Below are 11,749 nucleotides of genomic sequence, written 5' to 3' on the forward strand. Positions count from 1 at the left end.
GTACAATTTGGCAAACCAAATAGTGTGAGTGATTGTACTGACAGGGGGATAGGCAGATGTGCCTGAAAACTTCTACATTGTGCTAAACTGCACCCAGAATTAGGGGTAGGGGATCTTAAGCAGTGGTGGAGAAAAGAAAGAAAGACTTGCATTTCTATAGCGCCTTTCACAACCATCGGACATCTCAAAGCGCTTTACAGCCAATCAAGTACTTTTGAAGTGGAGCCACTGTTGTAATGTGGGAAACGCGGCAGCCAATTTGCGCACAGCAAGCTCCCACAAACAGCAATGTGAAAATGACCAGGTAATCTGTTTTTGTTATGTTGGTTGAGGGAGAAATTTTGGCCAGGACAAAGATCAAAAGATGTCAATGGATCGAGTTGCAAAGGTGAGCTCAGTAGTGAGCTGCCAGCCAGAAGCCATCATTCACACAGAATAGTGGTACAGTGGACTGCCTTTATCCTGAGGCAGTCCGCAGTCACTATACCACTGTTCTTCACTGCTGAAAGACAAATGTCTCAATGGCTCCTTGGGGATGAGGGATACCCTCTGCAGCAGCGCCTGTGACTCCATACGCCAGGTGAACACCAATATAACAAGGCTGCTGTACGAGAATTGTGATAGAAGACAATTAGGATTCTGAAAGTATGCTTCAGATGCCTTGACAGCTTGGGAGGATCTTTTCTGTACAGTCCTAGCAGTATCGTGGTGGGTGCTGCATTCTTCATAATTTAGCAGTTCAGAGAGAACTCCAGATGCCTGCTAGGAGGAGGAAGAGGAAGAAACACAAACTCAACATGGTGAGCAGGCAGCCAAGGGCCCACTGAAGAAAGACATAATGCAGGAGAACTCTTCATTAGCTGCCAGACATCTGCAGAAACAACTCATGCTGAAGATCTTTTCATAAGTTCCACCAGTGACTCCTTCATATGCAGTCATGTCACTGTGTTCTCCTTAACAGAAACAACATTTGATTCCATTTCAGACATTTAGCTCTCCACCGAAACTAACCAGGTGTACCATTATGCAAAACATTCTCAAAACGATATTTTCCCACATTACTAAAAACAGGCTGCACATAGACGCCTGGCTAACAATGTTTTAGTTACCGCTGTTCTTGGTTCCTTCCAACTGTTTTTTTGCAACTGTGCTTCTCTTTGATGTCTGGAATGATGTGCCCTTTCAATGCTAATCCCCTTTTTTTCTTCAGTACTCCCTCAGTGGCAGGAGCGTGAAAGTTGCTTCCTTTCAGGAGTCTTTGGGGACTGAGGTGGCTCCTGTCTCAGGGTAACTGCAGTCCCATAAAGACCTGCCTCAGGCTATGTCTTATCTGCAGCTGTAAGGGTTGCCTGGCCCTGGCTGCGTTCCGATACATGAGGTAGCATTTGAGGGGACTTACTGGTGAACATACACCTGCTACTGTCCTGACAGAGAGCATCATTGTGGGAGTACAGACCTGCCAGGCCACAAGAACTGGGCCTTGGCTCTGGTTGGCCTCTGAGCATGGGAAAGCTGCCCAAATGGTCCCAATCAGATTGTTGAAAGTCTGAGAGATACCAATATGTATTCCACCCTAATTTCTTAATGGCCAGAAGTGTTAGCCTTCTTAATCCATGACCGAAGGCATCTAATGAACCAGTCACTGCTTTAATGTCAGATGGTGCAATTGCAGCGGCAGTGCGGACCTGGGAGGAGTGGCGAAGTGGCGGCAGCGATACCAACTCAGCACCGGCAGAATTTTCAAAGAGTGATGTCAGAAGTCAAAAGTGACGTCGGCACAAGGGGAGGGAGCTGATTGAGGCCAGTGTTGGGAGCGGAGAGAGCGGCGGTACAAGGCTCACCAATCTCACAGACTGGCAGCAGCGTTCTGGAGCCACATCACGATTCAAAAAGTGACGCGGGCAAGAGGAAGCAGCTGATCGGGTGAGTACGGCCAGGTGAGTATTTATACTACTCTATAGTTTGACAGTTAAGATTAATAGTTTATAAAATTTAGAAGGTCTTAATTTTTGTGGTTATAGTTTCTAAGGTCCCTGTTGTGTATCGGGGAGTGCTAGTAACCAAGGGCCCTTGAGAATATCATTTAATTGTAGTGTAATTAGTAGTATTGATTTGATTTAAATTAATTTAGATTAATTAAATGGTAAGTCATGGCAGGACAGCTCGGCCCCGTGGCATGCTCCACCTGCGCTATGTGGGAAATCAGGGACACTTCCTGTGTCTCTGACGTCCATGTATGTGGGAAGTATATCCAGCTGCAGCTACTGACAGACTGCATTGCAGTGCTGGAGCTGCGAATGGATACATACTGGAGCATTCGCGATGCTGAGGACATCGTGGATAGCATATTTAGGGAGTTGGTCACACCGCAGGTAAAGGCTGCACAGGCAAGAAGGGAATGGGTGATCACCAGGCAGAGTAGTACGCGGAGGCAGTTAGTGCAGGGGTCCCCTGTGGCCATCCCCCTCTCAAACAGATATACCAATTTGGATATTGTTGAGGGAGATGGCTTATCGGGGGAAGGCAGCAGCAGCCAACTTCCTGGCACCATAGGTGGTTCTGCTGCACAGGATGGGAGGAAAAAGAGCAGGAGAGCTATAGTGATAGGGGATTCTATTGTAAGGGGAATAGATAGGCATTTCTGCGGCCACAAACGAGACTCCAGGATGGTATGTTGCCTCCCTAGTGCAAGGGTCAAGGATGTCTCGGAGTGGCTGCAGGGCATTCTGGAGGGGGAGGGTGAACAGCCAGCTGTCGTGGTGCATATAGGCACCAACGATATAGGTAAAAAATGAGATGAGGTCCTAAAAGCTGAATATAGGGAGTTAGGAGGTAAATTAAAAAATTGGACCTCAAAGGTTGTAATCTCAGGATTGCTACCAGTGCCACGTGCTAGCCAGAGTAGAAATAGAAGGATATTTCAGATGAATACGTGGCTAGAGGAATGGTGCAAGGGGGAGGGATTCAAATTCCTGGGACATTGGAACCAGTTCTGGGGGAGGTGGGACCAGTACAAACTGGACGGTTTGCATCTGGGCAGGACCGTGACTGATATCCTAGGGGGAGTGTTTGCTAGTGCTCTGGGGGAGGGTTTAAACTAAAATGGCAGGGGGTTGGGAACCTGTGCAGGGAGACAGAGGAAAATGAAGCAAGGATAGAAGCAAAAGACAGGAAGGAGAAAATCAAAAGTGGCAGTCAGAGAAATCAAGGGTTTAAATCAAACATGGCCACAGTAAATAATAATTCTAAAAGGTCTAAGAGTGTTAAAAAAACAAGCCTGAAGGCTTTATATCTTAATGCGAGGAGCATTCATAATAAGGTGGATGAATTAGCTGTGCAAATAGATGTAAACGGATATGATATAATTGGGATTACGGAGACATGGCTCCAGGGTGTCCAAGGCTGGGAATTCAACATCCAGGGGTATTCAATATTCAGGAAAGACAGGCAAAAAGGAAAAGGAGGTGGGGTAGCATTGCTAGTTAAAGAGGAGATTAACACAATAGTAAGGAAGGATATTAGCTCTGGGTCTAATGAGAGGGAGGAACTGAATGCAATCAGTATTTGTAGGGAAATGGTGTTCGGGAAATTGACGGGATTGAAGGCTGATAAATCCCCAGGGCCTGATAATCTACATCCTAGGGTACTTAAGGAAGTAGCCCTAGAAATAGTAGATGCATTGCTGGTCATCTTCCAAAATTCTATAGACTCTGGAACAGTTCCCATGGATTGGAGGGTAGCTAATGTAACCCCACTATTCAAAAAAGGTGGTAGAGAGAAAACGGGGAATTATAAACCAGTAAGCCTGACATCGGTATTGGGAAAATGCTAGAGTCCATTACAAAAGATGTAATAGCAGAGCACTTGGAAAACAGTGATGGGATCGGACAAAGTCAACATGGATTTACAAAAGGTAAATCATGCTTGACTAATCTACTGGAATTTTTTGAGGATGTAACTGGTAGAATAGATAAGGAAGAACCAGTGGATGAACCAGTGGATGTGGTGTATTTGGACTTTCAGAATGTTTTCGATAAGGTCCCGCATAAGAGATTAAAGTGTAAAGTTAAAGCACATGGGATTGGGGGTAAGGTACTGACTTGGATAGAGAACTGGTTGGCAGACAGGAAGCAAAGAGTTGGAATAAACGGGTCTTTTTCCGAGTGGCAGGCAGTGACTAGTGGGGTACCGCAGGGATCGGTCCTAAGACCCCAGCTATTCACAATATATATTAATGATCTAGACGAGGGAACTAGATGTAATATCTCCAAGTTTGCAGATGACACAAAGCTGGGTGGGCATGTGTGCTGTGAGGAGGATGCCGAGAAACTCCAGTATGATTTAGACAGGTTGGGTGATTGGGCAGATGCATGGCAGATGCAGTATAATGTGGATAAATGTGAGGTTATCCACTTTGGCAAAAACAGGAAGGCAGATTATTATCTGAACGGCAATGGATTGGGAGAAGGGAAGTGCAACGAGACCTGGGTGTCCTTGTGCACCAGTCGCTGAAGGTAAGCATGCAGGTGCAGCAGGCGATTAAGAAGGCAAAAGATATGTTGGCCTTCGTAGCGAGAGGATTCGAGTACAGGAACAAGGATGTCTTGCTGCAGTTGTACAGGGCCTTGGTGAGACCACACCTTGAGTATTGTGTGCAGTTTTGGTCGCCTTATCTGAGGAAGGATATTCTTGCCATGGAGGGAGTGCAGCGAAGATTCACCAGACTGATACCTGGGATGGCAGGAATGACGTATGAGAAGAGATTGGGTCGATTGGGCTTATATTCGCTGGAGTTTAGAAGAATGAGAGGGGATCTCATTGAAACTTATAAAATTCTAACAGGACTAGACAGATTAGATGCAGGAAGGATGTTCCCGATGGCGGGTGAGTCCAGAACCAGGGGTCGCAGTCTACAGATAAGGGGTAAACCATTTAGGACAGAAATGAGGAGGAATTTCTTCACCCAGAGAGTGGTGAATCTGTGGAGCAAAAGGCAGTTGAGGCCAATTCATTAAATATATTCAAGAAGGAGTTAGATATATTTCTTAAGGCTAAAGGGATCAAGGGATATGGGGCGAAAGCAGGGACAGGGTACTGAATTTGAATGATCAGCCATGATCTCATTAAATGTTGGAACAGGCTTGAGGGGCCGAATGGCCTACTCCTACTCCTATCTTCTATGTTTCTATGTTTCTCTGTAATGCAATAACCTATGCTGAATCTCGTTCCAAAGTTGCTACGTACTCTAGAGTAGATCCATGATCTGAAGCACACTCTGGGACACTGGTGATGATTTTGATTCTACCTGCCTGGCGAAAACTGGGCAGGTGGGCAGGTAAGATCACCAAGATTACTTATCTGTTGTCGAGCCAACCAGATCTCGCCTACCATGATTTTTACACTGGCTTCTGGATAGGGGTTAAGCTTTTACACCATGGAAGAAAATCTAGCCCCAAAAATCTGATTTTAAAAATATAAAAGTATAAATCAATTTTCCCCATCAACTTCAGAGTTTCATGATAGGCATGGCTTAGTTTTTGAGGTTTACTATTAGTGTTATTCAGCATTATGGCAAATATCAGGAATGGAATCCCCATTTCACGCCATACTGTTTTTGGATTTGGAAAAAAGATGAACAATATAGTTGGACATGAGATTAATCAGCAACAGATAAGAAAATATATTTCAACAAAGGACTTTAAAAATTCAACACATTTGAAAGTACAGAATTTTATAACAAAATTAATACTCTGCGAGTTAATGATAATAGGGTGAATGGAGCCATCACAAGGAATCAGGGTGAGTGGAGTCATCACAGGGAATCAGGGTGAGTGGAATCATCACAGGGAATCAGGGTGAGTGGAATCATCACAGGGAATCAGGGTGAGTGGAGTCATCACAGGGAATCAGGGTGAGTGGAGTCATCACAGGTAATCAGGGTGATTGGAGTCATCACAGGTAATCAGGGTGATTGGAGTCATCACAGGTAATCAGGGTGATTGGAGTCATCACAGGGAATCAGGGTGAGTGGAGTCATCACAGGGAATCAGGGTGAGTGGAATCATCACAGGGAATCAGGGTGAGTGGAGTCATCACAGGGAATCAGGGTGAGTGGAGTCATCACAGGTAATCAGGGTGATTGGAGTCATCACAGGTAATCAGGGTGATTGGAGTCATCACAGGTAATCAGGGTGATTGGAGTCATCACAGGGAATCAGGGTGAGTGGAGTCATCACAGGGAATCAGGGTGATTGGAGCCATCACAGGGAATCAGGGTGAGTGGAGTCATCACAGGTAATCAGGGTGATTGGAGTCATCACAGGGAATCAGGGTGAGTGGAGTCATCACAGGGAATCAGGGTGAGTGGAATCATCACAGGAAATCAGGGTGAGTGGAGTCATCACAGGGAATCAGGGTGATTGGAGCCATCACAGGGAATCAGGGTGAGTGGAGTCATCACAGGTAATCAGGGTGATTGGAGTCATCACAGGTAATCAGGGTGATTGGAGTCATCACAGGGAATCAGGATGAGTGGAGTCATCACAGGGAATCAGGGTGAGTGGAATCATCACAGGGAATCAGGGTGAGTGGAGTCATCACAGGGAATCAGGGTGAGTGGAGTCATCACAGAGAATCAGGGTGAGTGGAGTCATCACAGGGAATCAGGGTGAGTGGAGTCATCACAAGGAATCAGGGTGAGTGGCATCATCACAGAGAATCAGGGTGACTGGAGTCATCACAGGGAATCAGGGTGAGTGGCATCATCGCAGGGAATCAGGGTGAGTGGAGTCATCACAGGGAATCAGGGTGACTGGAGTCATCACAGGGAATCAGGATGAGTGGAGTCATCACAGGGAATCAGGGTGAGTGGAGTCATCACAGGGAATCAGGATGAGTGGAGTCATCACAGGGAATCAGGGTGAGTTGCATCATCACAGGGAATCAGGGTGACTGGAGTCATCACAGGGAATCAGGGTGAGTTGCATCATCACAGGGAATCAGGGTGAGTGGAGTCATCACAGGGAATCAGGGTGACTGGAGTCATCACAGGGAATCAGGGTGAGTGGAGCCATCACAGGGAATCAGGGTGAGTGGAGTCATCACAGGGAATCAGGGTGAGTGGAGTCATCACAGGGAATCAGGGTGACTGGAGTCATCACAGGGAATCAGGGTGAGTGGAATGAAGATAGCTGCTGGGCTGGGAGTTCCTTTCTGAGCTGCTCTTCTCTTCAACTCTATCCATGCTCATGCATTGCCATCCTTTGCTCTTTCTTCCCCCAATCTCCTCTCTTCAATTACTCAAGATACGCTGCCTTTGATAGTGAAGGCATTTCAGCCCAAACTACAAGTACCAATTACAAGTTTAAAGCTCCCCCTGCAGAGTCCACTGCCCACCCCCCGGCGTGTCTTTGTTCTCACTGAGCTCCTTCAACTGCTGGAACTCTGCTGAAACTTGACCTCTATCACTGGATTCCTCGCGGACAGGACCTCGTTGACTACACGGTTTGACTCAGCGACTGTGGCGCCGCTTTGTCTTAAGCTGTGGAACTTTTTTGACAAAATAGTTTCATATCTCTTGGACTTATCTGGACATCTAGACTACATTTCTGCTTTGAACTACATTGGATCAGACTACATTTCTGCACTGGATTACACTGTAAGACTTAACTGCTGTGTCTCTATCTCTGAAAAGGTCAAAAGATTTTTACCTTTAAACTTCTGGCTATGCGTCTGCTGAACTGGTTCTACTGGTTTTTCCGCTCTGCTTGGTTGTTGGTAGCAGCTCCACTTGCTGTCCGGTGACTCATTTTACCGGTTTTCAGTTTTGCTGGTCACTGGTTTATGGTCTTACTTTTTCGCCACCGCTTTGATCTACAGTGACCTCCAACTTGCGTCAATTTAGCCATCATCTTTCTGCATCGCTACCGACTCTCATTCCTACAGCAACAACCTCCATTCTTCAAATAGGTTCTGGACTTCACTCACCTGCTTTGGACAGCGGTTCGTCGATGCTCCGTACCAACCCCATCCTGCTTACGTCAACTTTGTCCTTCCATGGGACCTCTGACTGACCCTGGTCTTCCTACTATTGTCCCCAACCTATTCCCTGCTACCAGAAAATATGTATTCCATTAATTATTACATTTAAACCGGCCTATGTAACCTGAGCTTTTCCCGTATCCATTCGCGTGCGCACTTTGGCTGCCGCTCCGGACCCGAGCTATTCCACTTTTTCCCCATATTTTCCTTTTCTCTCTATCCCTTCCTGACCGCTCTCCCCTGTCGTCATGCCTCCTTTCATCTCTCTGCTCTCGGATACACTGCCCTCTCAAATCCCTACCCCAATCCTTCATTACTCTTCGACCTTCCTACTCTCCTGCCGCCATCCCATGCTTCACTCCCTCTTAGATAAGCCTACAGCTTCCCTCTGTACCTCTCTCGGCATCCCACGAAGGGCCCATCGAGGTACTCGTCGCTGCAGCCTTACGAGCAGCAACCCCAACTGTCCCATCTTACACTCTCGCCGACCTTCCCGCCCAGCGCGCCCACTGGGGACAAATCTTGCCAATCTCCTCCCCATCTAACTCTCATAACCAAATCACACCTTGGTCTGTCCCCCTATTCCTCTGGCAGCTTCTCCTCCTTTGAGCATCTCACCTTATTCCACCCTGTTGTGTATGTACCTTTAAGAGAATAACGGGTCTCAGACTGCAATACCGGCAGTGACCACCCCTGTATAAAAGGCGCTAGAGAGCCTCTGTTTTGTTAGATTCGTTTATGCCTTTCACCAGTAAAGTTCTGTTTGTTTCTCTCCTGCTAGTCCGTGTCTCAATCATTCACGGACTTAACACTGGCGACGAGGTAGAAAGAACTTACCTGCAACTCAGCAACAGCTCCGACGACGTTGAAGGTCGGAAGAAGAAAAAAAAATATATAGAGTCCATTGAAACTCGAGGAACGGGCGTCGACCGTCAATCATCAGGTTCAAGGCTTTGCAGGAGCGACTTTCCAGAGCCAGGCTGGGTTCCTCGGTCCGTGGTTTCCCAGCTAATCGGGCTGGTGGCAGGTAGTGCTCTGATCCTTCCTGGGCTGCAACGGGGCCGGGCAGCAAGTCGGGAAGCAAGGAGAGAGAGGGTGGAGCATACAGGGCGCGGCCGGTGTTTCGAAGCTGGGCAGCGTTCGGACCTCAGAAGAGGGAGGGATGTGTTCCAGAGGGTCCGCTCCACGACGGGAAGATAATAAAAGAAAACGAATTAATATTTAACCCGCAGGAAACCGTGGAAAGCAGCGCTAACAACAGCGGGGAAGAAGGAAAAGCGCGGGAGGCGCCATTTTGTTAAATCGGAGAAGAAGGCAAAGCGCGGGAGGCGCCATTTTAGATTTGCAAGATGCCGAAGACTGGCTGTATCACTGCTTTTGATAATACATTAGAGGACTGGACCACGTATGTGGAAAGAGTAGAGGTATACTTCGAGGCAAACGATATAGCGGAGGGGAAAAAGGCATCGGTATTGTTAAACTTAATGGGCGCTAGAACGTATGGCCTATTGCGGGACCTGATTACTCCAGCCAAACCGAAGGCGAAGAGTTTTAACGAAATTGTTGCTGTTCTACAGGAGCACTTAAACCCTGCACCGCTGTTGATAGCAGAAAGATTTAAATTCCACAGGAGAACTCAGCACAAAGATGAGAGCAATGCTGAGTATCTTACGGAACTACGCAAGCTATCAAAGCACTGCCAGTTCGGAGCAGGACTGGCAGATACCCTACGGGACAAATTTGTCTGTGGACTCCTGAGTGAAGGAACACAGAAGAAGTTACTCACAGAAAAAGAGCTGACGCTAGATAAGGCTTTCAGCGTGGCAGTATCGTATGAAACAGCAGCCAGGGGAGCTGCAGAAATTCAACAAAAACCACAGGAATACAGCACCCATGAAATGACACGGGGATTTGCAAAATGTTATCACTGCGGCAGTACTAACCATGACCAGAAGGACTGCTGGTCCAAAGACAAAATATGCAGACAATGCAGGAAGATTGGACACATTGCACGAGTTTGTAGGTCTGGGAAGAAGACCAGCAACAACAAAAAGGCTACTAAGGAACCGTACAAGAAAGTACAAAAGATGACGGACAGTAGTTCCGAAGACCAGATGAGCGATAGTGAATCCGAGAACAGGAGATTAAGCTGTCTCAAACTTCACAATGTAATCGCAAAAGAGGATCACCGAACCATTTGGGTCACCCTCACGATAGCAGGGTCCCAAGTTAAAATGGAATTGGATACAGGATCAGCGCTAACTGTCATGAATCGACGAGACTATGAGCGGCTATTTTCACACATACCCTTGAGAGAGACATCCATCGTCTTGACGACGTATACGGGGCAAACAGTACACTACAGAGGAAAAATAAGGGTGCCTGTCGAATACAACGGCAAGAAAATACGGAAATTGTATCTCTACATACTGTCAAATGGTGGACCACCGTTATTGGGACGGGAATGGATCAGGAAGATAAACTTAGATTGGCATTCCATTCATGCAATGACGGTGGACGGTAAAAAAGATGAAGACGTCACTCCTGGACGATTGTCAACAATCTTAGCTAACGCCAAAGAGGTATTTCAACAAGAACTGGGCACGCTTAAAGGTGTAACCGCCTCGTTAAAAATAGAAGAGAATGCAGTTCCCAAGTTTTTCAAAGCGAGACCGGTACCATATGCAATTCGTCCAGCTGTCGAGGCAGAGCTGGAGAATCTGGAGAAGGCGGGCGTGTTGTCTAAGGTCGACTGGAGCGAGTGGGCGACACCCATCGTTCCTGTCATGAAAAAAACGTTAAGCAATAAGTCCGGAGAGCCAAGGAAGATTCGCATCTGTGGGGATTTCAAGGTGACGGTGGACCCTGTCCTTCACACAGTACAATATCCTCTTCCAAGGATAGAAGACATCTTCGCCTCACTGTCTGGAGGGAAGCGTTTTACAAAAATTGACCTAGCACAAGCATATTTGCAGATGGAGGTTGAAGAGTCCTCTAGGAAGTATCTCACAATAAACACTCACAAAGGTCTTTACCAATATCATTGATTGGTATTCGGAGTAGCATCGGCTCCGGCGATATGGCAAAGAGCGATGGAACAAGTCCTGCAAGGGATTCCGGGGACTCAGTGTTACTTGGACGACATCCTTGTGACAGGTGAAGATGACAGTGAACACCTTAACAACCTAGAACAGGTGCTCACTAGACTACGGGAACATGGGCTGCGAGCCAACCGCCCCAAGTGCGAGCTTTTTAAGAAACAGATATCGTATTGTGGCCACGCGATTGATGAAGAGGGGTTACATAAGTCCCCTGACAAAATTGAAGCGGTTGTTAAGGCCCCAGCGCCTGAAAATGTGTCGCAACTGAGGTCATTCCTCGGGTTGGTGAATTACTATCATAAGTTTTTGCCGAATTTGTCGACAATTCTGCATCCACTGAACGCCCTGCTACGAACGGGGGTAGCATGGAAATGGAGCGATGATTGTAAACGTGCTTTTCAGAAGAGTAAGGACTTAATCACTTCGAAGGAAGTATTGGCTCACTACAACCCAGCACTGCCAATCAGGCTGGCGTGTGATGCGTCTCCCTACGGCATTGGGGCGGTACTGTCACATAAATTCCTTAATGGTTTGGAGAGGCCGATAGCTTTTGCATCACGCTCGTTAACTTCTGCCGAGCGTAACTATGCCCAGATTGACAGAGGCCC

Source organism: Somniosus microcephalus, chromosome 15 (assembly GCF_052327205.1).
Source record: "Somniosus microcephalus isolate GS21.2 chromosome 15, FLI_Smic_1.0, whole genome shotgun sequence".
NCBI classification, from domain to species: domain Eukaryota; kingdom Metazoa; phylum Chordata; class Chondrichthyes; order Squaliformes; family Somniosidae; genus Somniosus; species Somniosus microcephalus.